Source organism: Rhagoletis pomonella, unplaced genomic scaffold (assembly GCF_013731165.1).
Source record: "Rhagoletis pomonella isolate Grant_MI unplaced genomic scaffold, Rhpom_1.0 Rhpom_scaffold_00011, whole genome shotgun sequence".
Classification (NCBI taxonomy): domain Eukaryota; kingdom Metazoa; phylum Arthropoda; class Insecta; order Diptera; family Tephritidae; genus Rhagoletis; species Rhagoletis pomonella.
Window position 1 is genome coordinate 15,833,408 of NW_023458565.1, and position 16,600 is coordinate 15,850,007.

Genomic DNA, 16,600 nt, shown 5'->3' on the forward strand with positions numbered 1-16,600 from the left:
TACATACATATCCCCAAGCATGCAGCCATACTTTAACTGCATACAAATCCATAAAAAGTTATATCATCCATCCAAACGACCACATCGTCCGGACGCTTGAATGTGCCAGAGCGAGTTGGCAAATATCCAGATACTCGTACACAGATACAGAAAATGACTTGCCCGAGAGTAAAATTCCATTTCATGGTTTCATCGTTATACCGATGACTCTGCCAGTTTTTCAAGTAGTTCGAGTTTGGGTTGTTGCTCACTGGGACGTTGGATGATTTTAATGGCAGCTGGGCGATGGATGATGCTGTCGACGATAATCCCCAGTTGTAAGGCAAGGCAGCAGCAGTGCAGAGGGAGAATACATACATACACATGTATGTGTAGATATGTTTGTCAGAATGGCATGAATTTGTATGCATACATACATACAAACGAATATGTATAAGCACGTACATTTGTATTTATAATTATATATTATGTAGTAGGAGTATTCAAGAATGGGATCAATGCTCGTGGGCTATATGAAATAGTACTGCTGCTATAAGTCCCCCAAGGGTTGGATGAAATATTTTATACATTTAGGTATATGTGCATATGCGTATAACTACGAGTAATACTACCAGCTACTGCTGGCAATGTGCTGAGTTCAGCGAGTTTCCACACCACCTCGCGCTTGCAACCGACAAAATAATATTCTCTACAAAAAGGTTTGCGGATCGAGCATGCTCAAAGCAACAACGAAAATAATGGAATAACACTTTTAGTAGGGGAATATACGAGCATGAAAACATACATACATATTTATGTATAGATATAATTTTATATGAGAAGCCATAGCGAGACGTGGTGCATACTGTTATTTTTTGTGATCTGGTGGTGGGTCCACACCCTTAGCGACTGCAAACAAAAAAGGATGAAAAATAAATCGATTTCGAGTAGATAAAAATGTATCTTAGAAGCTTTTGAAACGTTTGTAAATATACCTGGGAAGATGGATTGAAATGTCACCGTAAACTAAGAGATTTACTGACAATGCGTGGATATGAAAGAACAAATCGACACCTGAGTGGAAGATCGACCTATCTCGGCAGCCAGTTCGAAAACGCCCTATCTCAGAAAAATTTTCAGGTACGCCCTATTTCAGAAATTGGTTGCAGAATGCCCTATCTCAGAATTTGATTGAAGAACGCCCTATCTCAGCTGCGGATTCAAAAACGACCTATCTCATTACATTTTCAGTATCTTTTTAGTTGATATAGGACTTTTTTAGCCAAGTTCAGAGATAGGGTGTTTTTCTCAACAATTCTGAATTAGCAACGCTCTATTCGAATCAAATTGTGAAGTAGGGTAATCTTGAAAAGTTTTCTGAGGTAGGACATTTTCGAGCTGGCTGCTGAGATAGCTCGATCTTCCACTCAGACGTGGAAATGTTCTAATCGGAAACTTTATCATAACTGAAATGTATTCGAAAAATGCAGTCGCTTTTTGAAACAGTTTTTTTCTCTCTCTTGTCCGTATACCTCACCTTGAAGCGCACATATATACATGGCCACCGAAGAAATAGTCGGATGTTAGCGAGCCCAAAAGAAAAAAAAAAAGCGTAGCTGCAGAGAAAAAAAGTTGCCGCCTACAGGGTCACGCTCCGATCGGGCACAACGCGAACTATGTGGCACTGTTATAGAGAGCTGAGGAGGGAAGCGAATTGCCACAATAAGAAGAGAGAGGCGAAGAGCTTGAAATGCTGAACGACAACAAAACGCCCAAAAACTTACGGAAGGTTTCAAGACCAGGGATAACTCCTGTAAGAGTATCCATGGCGATCTAGTGTAAGTTATCAGATAACTTTTTTTTATCGGAAAGGTGGTACCACAAGGGTGGTCCCAAACTACTTTGGTTTAGTTCCGATCATTGTATCATGAAGATTTCTTATCGGCGCCGCGCTAAATGAATAAAACCCGCCAAGGATTAGAGAACTGAAAATTCCATCCACCCATACACACAGGAAGATCCGCCCTGCCCTCGGGCAAGTCCAACATTGACACTGTTGTGAATCCTTTGGCAAAGTAAAGGCTCAGCACTTCTTCTGTACCTACGGGGACCCCGTCTACGGCATCGAAGCCATCCTGTCGATCAGGAGGAAAGGGAGCTCCTGCAGAAGCATCACCTAAGGCGGCAGTGGGGATATCACTGCGTCATAGCGGTACTATAAAATCGAGAGATCAGAGACAGATGGACATTAAAAGGGAATATCTAACAGCAGAGGAACAAGAATTAGCTCCTAAACGTGGGCTTAATCCTTTTTAGCACCGCAACGGGAGAAGCAAAATTCCTTTCCTCTGGAGGAAATTGTAAACACTCAGCAGAATGAATATATACAGCAAAACTGTGCTTTAGTCCGTAAGAAATTCGGTAGTCCTGTAGGGACATCCTTTAGGAGAACTCAAGACTCTTCCCTAATTGTGCGGACGCAGATCAGGTCAAGAATAGCCGGCCGTGGACTATGAAGCTATTTCAATAATCTAATAATAATCAGTAAGGGATCGCTAAAGGTTCTCCTTTATGCTAGTTTTCCTTAAAATCCTCACACGGGTGAATCTTAACTGATCTCTGTTGTGTCAGCTGTGAAGAGTATGGTGAGGTAGAAGGTAGCACTTATTTTAGACTGTCGGCTATCTCAAGGCGCGAAGATGGACACATTTTCGTAATTTCATAATCGGCTCGCGGCGTTTCGCCGACTAAGTTAATAGTCTCAGTTCAGCTTTCTTCTATCACAAAGGAAAATCTCCTACCGACCTACTTCTTCTTTTTTGGCTCTGTAACCGCCTAGCGATTTTGGGCGAGTTCACCAAAGCACACCACTCACTCTTCTTCTGTGCCAACTGATGCCAATAGGAAATGCCAAGTGAAGCCAAGTCCTCCTCCACCAGGTCTTTCCTTGGGAGTAGGGGCCTCCCTTTCCCTCAGCTACCAGAAGCGGGTTACGAGTTGAATACTTTCAGAGCTGGAGCGTCGGTGTCCATTCGAACGACATGGCCAGCCTACTCAGTCCAAAGTAGCACTTGTTGGCAAGAGTAATTCTGTGTTGGATTTCGATGCTGACATTATTATCGGCCTTAATGCTGGTACCTTAGTAAACGAAATTCTCTACTTTCTCGAAATTATAACTGTCAACAGTGACATGGGTGCCAAGGCGCGAATGTACTGACTATCTGTTTGATGACAAGAGATACTTCGGCTTGTCCTCGTTTACCACCAGACCCATTCAGATCAGGCAGATCAGTCTTTGCGCTTCTTGTTACCAATGATGTCGATGTCATCAGCATACGTCAGCAATTGTGCGCTCTTGTAGTAAATGGTTTCTGAGCGGTTCAGTTCAGATTAAAGAAATCACCTTTTCTAAATCCTTGTTTGGCTCTGAGCGGTCCTTCCCGATTCGGAGTACGTCCCGATACGTCATATTACGTATGAGTTTCGCGGTGATATTAAATTCAGACATCGCTCTTGGTCTTGAAACCTTCGTAAGTCGTCCAACCCTCTGGTAAACTTTTCGGGTGTTTTTCCTGCCGGCCAGCATTTCAAGCTCTTCGCACTCACACATTTCGGCCACTCCCTGCATATTGCGGCAAATACGTCTCGCTTCCCTCTTCAGATCCCTATAGCGGTCCCACATAGCGCGCGTTGCGCTCGATCGCAGCGTGGCCCTGTAGGGGGCATCTTTTTTCTCTGAAGCATCCTGACACTCCTCATCGTACCAGTTGTTCCTTCGGGCTCGCTGAAATCCGACTACTTCTTCGGCGGCGGTACTTAATGAACGGTAAATGTGGTTCCATTGCCCGTATATGTCGGTTTGTTGAAGAATGCTCTCAGAGAGCAAGTGTGAAAGTCGAATAGCGAACGTATTGACCGTCTGTTGTGACTATAGCTTTTCGACGTTAAGCTTGCATTTTAGGGCGCACACTTTTTTGGCTGTACAGAGGCGGATGCGTGCCTTGGCGTGCCTTCCATTTATCACAGCATGATTGATTTGGTTTCTCGTTTTTCGATCTGCAGACAGCCAAGTAGCTTGATGGGTCTTTTTATGCCGGAACCCAGTACTGCATACTACCATGCATCGGGCCCCCGGCGAAGTCGATCAGCCTCAGTCCGTTATCGGACGTTTCGCCGTGGAGGGCGAACTTCCCAACGGTGGAGCCAAATATCCCTTTCTTTCCCTCCTGGGGCATTGAAAACGCTAAACACGATTTTTATATCGAGTATTACTTTGTCTCTATAATGTTTTACAATATACCCACTTAGACTTAAGGCGGATTCAACATTTTAGTTCAGAGCTTTTCTTCCATATGGTTGTTGTTGTTGCATTTCTCTCACAGAAAAAACAACTTAACACGACAAATCCGCGTTTAGAGCCTTTTTGTTTAAGTTGCTTTTGCCCTTCAAATACATTTATTTTTTTTTTTTTAATTTGTCTTTAAAAGGCAGTTAAATTTTAAAACCGACTTGGAAAATTAAATATGAACCAAATGCGGGTTTTCCAAATATCTCAACTCCTGCGGCACATATCTACAATCAATTTTTTGACCACAAATGCCTTTGGCTTTGCAGCCAAAACTCAAATAATTTAATTTATTATATTTTTTTACTTTTAAGCGATGCATTCCACTTAAGACCCACTGTGATGCATTTAAACTGGATAATAGGGGCTTCTCTTTTTATTAAAACACACTGCAGCAGCAATACCTAAAAAAAAACCAATTACACACATACAAACAAATTTTTACTAGCAGGGATTTTATGGCGTATATAAACGTTTTTATAACACAAGTACCAAAAAAAATACTAAATGTTTTCTGGCGTGTATGTATGTATGTCTGTGTGTGTGTTCCAACGAAGCCCCTCGTTTCGTGTGAGCTCGCTTAATGCATTTTTTTATAGACCCTTACCCTAAAAATTTACCCAAATGTTCAGTATAATATTTGTACGATTATGCGAGCATCATAAATAAAAAGGCCCCTAAATGTGAACAGTGAGTTTTATAATAAAATATATATATATATATTTATGTACATACTATATGCACACAAGAGACACATATGGACACATGTAGCTATGTGTCTACATACATACATATATCTACATATATAGCTTGCCTGAAAATAGACAAAGATAAGTGGGCGTAGTCATCACCACTGTCAGGCAGCAAAAAATTGTTCGACTAAAAACTCTATGGCACTCACTGTAGTGCGCGGGCCTTACCAACTCTGCAATCGCCCGATTGTCGGTGCTGCATAGACCCACATCGACAGACCGATTCGTTAAATGTGGTGTATCTATAGCTACGTAATGCTATGCATTTCACACCCTGCGAACGCAACAGAACCAAAGCAAATATATATATATATATATATATATATTTACCTACCCAGCTATATTTTTGAAAATGTAATGTAGCCTCTTGCTTTTTAGGTGTGTACAAGTACGAGTAGTATAGAAATACAAATCTGCAGGGAAGCTAAATACTTATAGATACAGCGCATACGAATTTTATAGCATGCGGACCAAACCCGTTTAATTGAGTTCTATCGTGATTACGCAAATTTACTACATACATACATACATATGTATGTGCGGTGTGCCCACAAGAGTGAAGTTTTTCAAGTAAGTATTTATGTATGCATGTAAAAAAGTACATAGGAGTCCATGATTGCGTGCCTACGGCGGTGCTACTTCGTTGTATACGCTTTCGAAACCCAATGCCAAAAGCCTTTGAAACTCTACCACTCGCAAGAGCGCAAAACCAGTTCGAGTCTTAAGCCATATATATAAAAAGTAGAATAGCCTTAGATAGGTATCGCTCGTTATACGAACCATACAAGGCAGCTAGGTATACAAGTCGAAAAACGCGCCAGCCAGCCATCCAGTCAACCAGCCAGCTAGTCAGCGAAGCAAGATGATGATCAAATAACCAACCAGCCGTCCGTCTGTCTATCTAACTGCCCGTCCGTCTGTCAGACCGTCTTTCAAAGCTTAAGCACCAAACTTCTGCCTGCATCTGTAGTGCGACTACCTCATCGACGGGCTGCTTCTTCAGTACTTGGCCTCAATGGCTTTTGTTTACTTTCTACCACTAACGACGCGGACGATGACGACGACGACGCGGACGACGACCACGGCTCATGTTAGCTGTAGCAGTACATAGTTGGTTGTATTCACCGACTTTTCCTTCTAAAAAAAAAACCTCCGTCGACAACGTCAACCATCCATTTATCGCCGTAGTCATCGTTAACAACGCCTCCGTTTACTTTTTCCTGTGCTGTCGTATAGTCGTTGTAGGTAGTCTTTCAGTTGGGTTCTGCTGCTGTTTAAGTCGCTTCGCATCACGAACGACATCGTTTGTATACTTTATTGTGCCTCAACACAGCTCATAGTTTTTGGCTCGACTCACAGTCAAGCTGCCTGCCTGGTCGTTTTTGCCTTACCTAGTCTACCTCTAAGCGCATAGTACGTCCCAGCAGCAACCACATAGCCAACGACCGACAGACCGACCGACCGACCGACCGACCGACCAACTATCAACCATCCCAGCCAACCATCCATTCAAGCCATTCATTTAACACTTGTATGTGTGCGTACAACTGCATTGGTGTGTGTGTGTGTGTGCATGTATTTGGGTGTGCATTGTATATAGTTGTTTTTATGCATATACATCGTACATCGCTTGGCTGACGGCTGTCGACTTGAAACGACTATGGATGCCGGGCCACAATGCTTGGAGGATTTTCGTCTATATGCGCGTATGGGAAAAACGAGTATTATTTTGGGGCGCACGAGACCTCGACCACCAAGTCGGTCGAATGTACGTTTCATTTAGTGCTGAGCAGTCGCGTTGAACGTTTGTGTTTTCTCGTCGCTGTCTGCTTCTCGATGGTGTTGTGTATCTAACTTTTGACATACATACATACATGTACTAACTATACTCTACAGTGGTGTCGTTCAAAGAACAACATTCTCTCTCTCGAGTTGTGGTGCAGAGTGCTACAGTTTCTAGCAGCTACAACTGTGCTTACAACGATTATTTTTTTTGGATTTTGATTTGAAAACGTATCGAAGAACAGCAGCTTGTTTGTTAGTTAATTGTGCGCGCGCTTTGCTGGATATAAAGAATTCAATTCAAATAATAATCGACATCTTAAAATACATATTTACATATATGTAGCTCACATGGAAAGTGGTTTTTGAGCATATATACGTACATGCATATGTAGATATATCACAAGCGGAGGTCAGAGCACCGATTCATTTGAGTTTATAGTATACATATATAAAATACTGTCTACTGTACTTCGTGCTGGGGACTGTCAGCCAGATATAGATTTCCCCCAACCAGTAATTTGCAGTCGTGCATACTACATACAGATATACAAGGCATACTACGTGCGTACATATTCCGCTGGGGTCGTGCAAATACGAAAGAGAACAGCGTGTCAGTGGAGCGTTGGATACGAGTCGCTTGAAGTGAGTTACATAGACGCGAAGAGTGGGGTCTTGAGATTTTGTGCTTGTGTTCAAGGTAATTATCATTCATACATATGTGAAAGTGCAAGGTATAGACATAAATAAGTATGTACAATATATATATATGCATGTATTTTGTTTTTGTTATTTTATCGGCATGCTGTTTATTATTACCTACATACGTACTATTTTATTTTGTTTCATTAGATTTTTCTTTTTTGTTTTGCTACGGTTTGTTTTAAGTGATGTTGACATTTTTTTTCGCACAGCTGATGTGGTTGACGACGACATCAGTTGGGTGGCATTTGTTTTGTCTGTATGTACTATATGTATATATGTATTTGTATTGTTTTTTTGTTTTCCCTTTTGCTAAATATTCTAAAATTTGCACACACGTCAGCGTAGTGCGCTAAAAACCGGCTACTGCTTGCTCTTTTCTTTTTTTTTGCGCGCGTGAATACCATTGATAAGCTGAGGAGAAAGAAGCTAGTGAAGACAGCTGATGAAACATTGTGCGCGTTTGTTGTTATTTAGTGAAGTGCACATGGTCTTTAAAAGTGTTTACATGTGTATACAAACATACATATGTATATACATATTTACATATTAGGGTGGCTGTTATAAGGAAGGCACTTTTTAAATATATGAATCTTTTTGCTGGGATTTAGTCATAGTAGAATAAGGATAAGACAAGGAACTTCAACTTAAAAGTCAAAAAATTATTAAAGTAAAAAATGCTTTAAAACCTTACAGTAAATTTCGGATCAAGAGTCGTGGGAAATTCTGAAACTTTATCAGTGGAAGTCATTTATAAAAACACCGCTTAATGAAGCAACCGCTCTTACATGCATATTTACATACATTTGTATTAATAAAACAAATTATGTATGTATGTATTTGTAACATTTTGAAAATACATGTACATTAGACTGCATCACCAAAAAAAAGTTGCGGTTTTTCCACTGGGATTACAAAATTTATAATATTTGAACCAAAATTTTTCGGAAAAATATTAAAATTTACGTGAGCTGGACCGATTTGAGAATACCCCTAAAACTGGAGTTTTTTATGAATAAAAATAGTTTATTAACGAAATTTTTGAAAAAAACCCTTCAGATGACAAAACAGATTAGGCTTAAAAAATCTGCATAAAAATATTTAAAAATCCTTTCAACGGAATCGTAATAATGAGATTTATGATGCTGTTTTTTTACCTTTTTTCAAAGATTGATTTACGAAAAACTTGAAAAACTGGGCCAAAACTATGCTGATTTAGACTTATGGGGTCTCAGTAGAAAGGTATTTTCCCACTCTTTTTATTTCTGTTCAAAAAAAAAGTCATTCGTGTCCCAATTTTTTTTTTTCAAATACCAAGGAATCTTAATTCAACTTGGAATAACGCTCGTTCATCCTACCTTTATCTTCCATCCTTTGAATAAGTTTATTAGCAAAGTCTAAATCGGACTTGTTTAGGTTCAGTTATTCAAGTTTTTCTTATACCAGTTTTTGAAAAAAGTTAAAAAACAGCATCATCATTATTGCGATTCTATTAAATTTTTTTTGTTTAATATTTTTGTGAATATTTTTTTTTAATATTTTTGTGAAAATTTTTTAAGCTTAAACCGGCTTTTCATTTGAGGAGACTAAAGAAAATCTTTAAGAAACTATTTATTATTAATATTTTTTCGAAATATTTTGGTGAACGTCATAAAATATAATAGATTTTATAATTCCAATGGAAAAAGAGTACCGATTTTATTTTTTTTTTATGTGTAGTGATGCAGTCTAATGTACATACATATGTACAAGTGAGATCTTAAAGAATAGATAAAGATTAATTAAAGAAAAGTCTGAAAAATCAAAAAATTTCCCGAAAGGTAAAAAATAAACGTCCAAAAAGGGATCATCCCGAAAAATCTCAATAAATCCCAAAGAGTTCCGAAAAAAAACGGAAATATTCCCTAAGAGTCCCGGGAAGCTACCTAGAAATCAAGTAGGGTGCCGAAAAATATGTCCTAAAAGAAATCAAGAAAAAACCCTAGGGTCTACTCTGTATTGCGATTCGAAACTCAATGCGACTTGAAAGCCGACACGGACTAATACAAATTCATAGTGCCACGTATTTGAAACCGAATGATTTGCTTTGCGCATCGCAATAGAGAGTAGACCCCCTGAAAAAGGTCGAAAATTTCTGGAAAGTCCCAAGAACTGAAAAAATCCCCAAAATACCCAAAACTTTCTTCAAAAATCATGAAAGCTCCCGCGTTTCCGAAAAAAACCTCAAAAGCCCAAACCCTGAAAATTCCCTACAAAATCGAGAAAGTGTCGAAAAGTCTTTTTAGAAAATCTTAAAAAAAAGTATAATAATAAGTAAATATTATCCGATCGGAAAATGGTTTAACATGGTTCAATGTGATCAATAGTATTCGATATCGAATAAAAATTCGCTTCGCCCTAATGTACATTAGGCTGGGGAGATTTGTATGGAATAAAAATGTTCAATACCGCGCCGTCAAAATTATGATTCTTCTTGTCAATACGAACAAGAAGTTCTTCTTCAACATAGGTCTAAAATGTATTTCGATGCTCGTGAATTAGATTTTTATGTTCGTATTCGTGCATTGTAAATATTACTCATACGCAACCGCACCAGCTTGACCCAAGCAACTACATACATATGTACATACAGTGGTCACAATAATATTCGCACAGTGATTTATTTAGCAATATTCGCAATATTTGTCATAATAATTTTTTTCGTTAAATTTTTACGAAAATATAGTTTTTATTCTAACAGAAACCATGTGCAAATTAAATTTTCAAACCTTTACAAAACTAAAAAAATAAACAAATTTTCATAACAATTTTTAGAAAAAAATTTAGTATGCAGTTTTGTAGCTCATTCAAATATAATCTAATAAAGTTCAAGTTTCCCGTCACTATATATTACCGTTAATTTTTTTAATTTTTTTTCTCAAAGGTGTTGAGCACTTTCTTTCATATAACGCGTGAACGAAATTGTAGTTTTGTATTTAAGAAAACGCTCAACTCCATTGATGAAATAAATCCCAAAAATCAGTTACACAACTCAATATCGAACTCGCTTATTCAATTTAGATTGTTTTGTATAGAAAATATCTGTCATTTTATTTCTTCCGATTCGAAAGAGTTAAGACGAAAACCCGATTTAGCTGTTTTTAGGGCGCACACTGGAAGAACACTAAATAAGTTGCGTCAAAAAGTAGTGAACATAATCCGATTTTGCTGAAATTTGCTATACGCAGTACTTTTGCTTAGAAGTTAACGATTATGAAGAAAAAATGGCATAGATTGGCAAACTGTCACGTCCACTACACTAGTGGGCGGAAATAATAATTGTTAGCCGACTTGATCTATGTACTCGTATTTTCCACCCCATTTTCATGGCGAAGTGATCGCTTGAAGTTTTGCAAGGTTAGCAACCCTTACAGTAGTTTCTATATACATATGTACATACATACATATGTAGATGGTGTTGAATAAATAGCGCGAAATCAATCAACACCCTCTTCACTTTGAATGTTTATGTATTTACGAAACAAAAAATGTGATTATTGTTGTTATCCTCAGAAACGATAAAAACCAGCAAATGTTCCTATAGGGTAGATACATGCTAATGGATAGATAATTTCTAACTACTGTACATGAATGTGTGTACTTTAGTGTGGGGCATCGCTGAAAGGAGAAAATCTTCAAAACTTATATAAGTTAAATCCAAGCCGTAAGAAAAACGGTAATATCTTCAATTTCTTTTCGAAGAGAAAACTAAGCACGCGGGCTTTATTACTTTTTTCCGGTGGGCGTTATTTCCCTTCCGATTGGGCAATAACGCCAACGGGCTTTATTTCTTTTTTTTAAGGAAATAAAGTCAATGGGCGTTATTTCACAGCACCATTCTTTTCATTATACATAAATACATACATACAAATCGAAAAATTTCATAATCCAAAATAGTTTATGCTGACTACACACAAGGCAACCGTTGAAACAACCAAATCAAGAAAAACAGGTTGCCTCAACACGTTGCTACATCGGTTGCCCCGTGTGTAGTCAGCATTATAGCAAGGGTAGTGGTTATAACTTGTATTACTGAGCTTTGTTTTATTTGTTATTTTTTTAGTTTTATTTTTAGCTTAGAAAATAAAACATAATTTTTGTTTTAAATTTTTTGCTTATAGGGCCCCTACACCACACAAATATTTGCGCAAATAAAAATTAGTGCAAATAAGAATTTTTCGAGTTTCCATATGACTCCTATTTGCACCAATTAGTATTTGCGCAAATACTTGTATGGTGTAATTGGCGTATTAGAAAGCAAAAGTAGTAGCCTCTTGTGGTTTCCTTAAGGATCGGTAGTGAACTAACGAACAAGAAAACTAACGTGCATACGAAGACGATCACGAATACGAACATGGCCACGAAGACTTATGAAATGAGCACGAAAACGATTACGAAGATGAAAACAAAAACCTAGAGGAATACGAAGACGAACATCATAAAGCAGACCTAGACGATCACGAAGACGATAACGATTACGAAGATAAAAACGAATACGAAAAGAAAGACGATTAAGAAGCTGATGACGAGGATAGATTTGAACTAGGGATGTGCATGGGACTAAATACACTATGCGACAGTCAAAATCGGGATGGGATGAAACCAACGGGAAATGTTATATCGGTCAAAACTAAGTTATACGTGGCCCGGCGTTTCGCTGGGTCACGTCTAGGAATCGAGATATATCGATTTGAAGTTAGTAACTATCATATAGGGGAAATTGTCACCTTTGGGGGTCTTTTTTTTGACATAACTCGAGAACCATTAGTCCGATTTTGCTCAAACAAATTTAAAAAAATTACAAATTACAATTCCTTTAATCTGTTAATATAACGTTTTTCTATATACTCAACAGTTTTGCCGGTAAAAATAAATGTATGAAGAAAAAAAAAATTATTTTTGCCTAAAAATAAAAATTTTTTTTTTTTAATTCATAAAAAATCCAAAACGGAAAAAAGTGTCACGTAAAGTCACATAACCTATGAACAAAATGAGACATACATCATGAAAATCAATGTATGAGTTTCGCTTTTATTCAAAATTAAGTAAAGGTATGAATTTCAAAAATTTGCTCGAGATATGCTCAAAATTCCTTGGAAAAAACATTGATGACTTTTTTTTATGATTGTCAGAATTAAAAAAAAGTAATAAACAAAAGGTTATTTGATTTTTATGGTAGCGGTAACAAAAAAGTTAAGTATCAAGATTTTTATTTTAAGATCATTGTAGTATCGTAATTTTTGATATTTATTTTTTCAATCAAATTTAACGTTATTTTGAGATTTTTATTTCTTTCGATCAAAAACAATCGTTATTTTCGAATTTTTCGATCATTTTTAACCGTTATGTATCAGGGTTGTTGCGAATATTATTCCGAAATAATAGTCTTTTCCAGATAATAAACAAACCGCTTATCCAAATTGAACAAGTTTGGTATCAAATGAAAGAGGACTTAAGTAGCTTTAACACTGAAATGTCTAAGCGGGGAAAGCCACATATTGAAAAATATTTCAACATTAAGGGCTGGTTTCTCCAACTCAACTTAACTTAGTTTAGCCACTTTTTGGACTTAAGTCAAAAGTTAGCCTACATTTTACACAGCTTATTCATGACTAAGTCAAGAAAATTGGCTTAACTAAGTTAAGTTGAGATGGAGAAACCAGCCCTATATGTTAATTAATTACCATAGAATAAACCTTGTGTCAGGTATATGCATTTCTTTAGTATTAAATGTAAAAAAAATATATAAATAGAGGTCGTTCGTTATTTCCGTTTAAAAGCTATTTCAGTCCTCTTTCATATGATACCAAATTTATTTAATTTGGACAGGCCGTTTTTTTATTACCCGGAAAGTACTTTTATTTTTTATAACTGGGGTTCCCCAAGGGAGCATATTGGGACCTCTGCTGTTTGTCGTATTCATTAATGACATCGGATCTTGCTTCTCGTCATCTAAATTTCTATTATATGCGGACGACCTCAAGATATACTCTACAATTTGGAGACCGTACCGCATATTAGACGCATAGAACGTATTCAAAAAAAATTTCATAAAATTTTCACTCGGTTCCTTGAATGCCTCTGCATTATAGGTTTGCCTTTCTTGCCTGTAATTTTGCAGTTAGCCTTCTTAACCCTCTAGTAGGCCAATTTTTTTATGAGTTGAAAAATTCAGGAATGGGTGATTTTAGCACGAGAAATCCAAAACTGATGTCCATTTCGATCTGTGACAGTAACTTTTTCCTACAGGGGAGAAAACCCAAGACCGTCTGGAGACGGGCTCGCCGATATACTTACACATATTTTCAGCTTTCTCTTACACAATGTTGACCTACGAACCGGCAATGCCGTCCGCAGACGGTCAAAAATGCAAAACTGGGGTTTTATATGTCGGCAAGCCGGTCTGTAGACGGTCTGTGTTCGAAAGCAATTTTCTCCATTTCGAATGGTGACATAATTATAAAACTTATATTAAAATACGGTGCTTTTAACAACAAAAACCACCGAATTTTTTTATATCAAAAAATTTTTCAAAAGAAAAAGTTTCTTTAATTACGAAATTACTAAATAGCAAGAAATAATTAATTTTAACCTCGTTTTCAAAATCTGTAATTCAACTGCCGATTAAAATAAAACGGATTGACATAACGGATTAAAATTTACTTCGCCGTAAGGGTACGATGTTTGTCTAAAGATCGTGCCTTACGAATATAGAAAAAAATTATTATAGGTGCACTAAAAAGGTATTTAGTTAACGACCGTCTGGAGGCGGTTCTGCCTACTAGAGGGTTAATAACTCAGTCAACTGTCCTACCCTTTTGGAAATATTGCCTTTCAAAGTTCCTATTCGCAATTTACGTCGGGTCTCAATATTCTATGCAAGAATTCCAAAATACAATTATATCAAATTTGTCCCTTTGCATAGAGCTCTATCTGAGCTAAATGAGGTTCCTGATTTGGAGCTCTCCCAGCCTTTAAGAACTCTGCGTAGCCTATTATTTGAATATTTTTAAGTACCATCTAAGTAATTTTGTCCTATAGTCAGTAAGAATTTTTGTTTATTTGGCTTGTGGATTATTCGTTATAATCCCTAGATACTTGAAAATTGCACATTATTTTACTAAAATATAAAGGTTTATACACATATACATATGCATTATTTTGAATTTCTTCCAAAATGATATGTCCGACACTGTATATATGTATGTATGTACATTTATACACACACGCATAAGATTTAGGTAGGGCAGAAAAATTTTAAAATTGGCAGCTGGATGCCTAGCGTGGGCTAGGTAGATATACATACATAAATACGTATTTATATATTTTTAAGCAATATAGGTACCAGCTTCTTCTCTAACAATCCAGCTGAGTTTACGTGATTTGGTAGCTAAATACCATGAAAGACTTTCAAAGATGATCTAAACTTATGGTTACAAATGGATAAGACATCTTTGAATTCATACGCATGAATATATGCTATATAGTGTGTATGTTTACACCTACAACTGTAAAAGCTAAATATTTCAAGTCTCGTTGTTAGCTTTCCCTCATACCAGATGCCAGATTGAAACCACTTGAGCATCCGCTATTAAGTCATGGGAATTGAATGACTTAGATGTAGAGAAATAATTTCAAAGTTCAAAGTACTTACATACATACATATGTGCCCATTAGCCAAGGGGCCAGAAGCGGAAATAGAAAAAAAGTAAAAACCAGATACCTACAACATCAGAGATTTGTTAGAGCTATGTAAGGCAAAATAATTACTTACTAGACATACCTACATAAATATAAATTCCATAAGCTGACTGCCTGCCTCAAGCTGTAACTCACAACCTTAGAAGAACTCGAAAACAAGGTGAATTAATAGCACGAATAGCTGCTTATGAATTCGACGCTGAATTTTGGGCACGGAGTGCTAATGGCAGCTATTACTACTACTACTGCTCGCCTGTTTTATCGAGTTGTCTTTCTGCACGATTCCATTCCCAGCACCTGAAATGCTATACATACATACAGACGGGTATATATGTGCACATACTTACCATACATATGTGTGCGTGTACATTAGACCGTTCGTTAAAATTAAAATTTGGTTTGCCGGGCGGAAAAAGATATGTTTTGGTCTAAAAATAAGCAGTGCAAAATTTTATTCGAATATGATAACTCTAAGTACTTGCGCGTTGCATTTGAAAATTTAGAAAACCATATGCACTCTGGGAAAAAAATTTCTAACAAAATAGTTGAAAGTCGTGAATTTTATAGTAATTTGCCATGTAAAATAACCTACACAATCTGAATATGAGGTCAAAAATTAAAAAGGTAGAATACGTTTTAAAAATTTGCGAAATTATCGTTTTTTTCAAATTGAGAAAACAGCATTTTCAATTTTTTCCAAAAATATCCGGTTGTGATTATCACACCACAAAAAGATCTCCACCAGATTAAAGGTCTTTGAAATCCCTACGAACCTGCTATACAATGTTTTGCAATCAAATTATCAGTTTAAGAGTTATCTGCCAATTTATTAGTGAAATCGGACACAATTTTAAGTCGCATCGTTATTCTACTGTGAATTACACCTAAAAGCTGCAAACTTGTTGTTCTTATTTTTATGCTATGTTAAAGCTTATTTAATTTCAAAGTATATAGATCCAAATTTTTTGCAAATCGATTTGAAAATAGAAAAGTTATAGCAAATTCAGTAAATGACATTGGATTCAAGCAACGTATCGATACTGTACAGCACATTTGATTGTAAAATAAATTAAAATATCATTTCCAGAGGCATGTTATGCACATCGCAAACAACTGACAATAGGTTTGTTTCATTAAGCAATAGTTTTAAATATTTTTTAAAAATTGTTACAAATTATCATGCTTTGGCTAGCAAAAAAGTTGATAAAATAAGATAAATTGAGATAGCAAAATAACATTTGATTTTTAGATAAGGTTTGGAAGTTTCTGCGGGATACATTTATACTTGTAAAACTGAAAC

At 36.8% G+C, this 16,600-nt stretch overlaps 1 protein-coding gene across 2 annotated transcripts in view; it reads left to right on the top strand.

Annotated features, from left to right (window-relative positions):
- The window catches only part of LOC118746693, a 101,246-nt gene that overhangs the window by 53,523 nt on the left and 31,123 nt on the right, over window positions 1-16,600 (top strand). The window contains exon 1 of one of the 2 annotated variants that reach the window (XM_036480579.1): window positions 6,845-7,558. The exons of the other annotated variant lie outside the window; for it this stretch is intronic. The gene's annotated coding sequence lies outside the window, so the exon portion shown is untranslated. Of the gene's footprint in view, window positions 1-6,844; window positions 7,559-16,600 lie in introns of those variants that run through there. 2 annotated transcript variants of the gene reach the window in all.